The following is a 212-nucleotide window of genomic DNA, read 5'->3' as shown; positions in this document are numbered from 1 at the left end:
CGTCCCTCTGCGCTCGGAGACCAACACAGACAGATCTTTACTTCCTGTTGGACTCGTCTCTCAGCGACAGGCTTTCAAACGTCTTGTCTCTGTGGTGTTTGTGTTGTGAGCTCCGGAGACGTGGAGGGACACGAGTCCTTCAGTCCAGTCCAACCACAGTTCAGGATCAGAGTCCAGAGCCGGAGGAGACAGTGTCCTCTCTTCAGACTCTG

The sequence above is a fragment of the Limanda limanda genome, chromosome 4, assembly GCF_963576545.1.
Source record: "Limanda limanda chromosome 4, fLimLim1.1, whole genome shotgun sequence".
NCBI lineage: Eukaryota > Metazoa > Chordata > Actinopteri > Pleuronectiformes > Pleuronectidae > Limanda > Limanda limanda.
The sequence above is the reverse complement of the archived record's forward strand: the minus strand, read 5'-3'. Positions refer to the sequence as shown.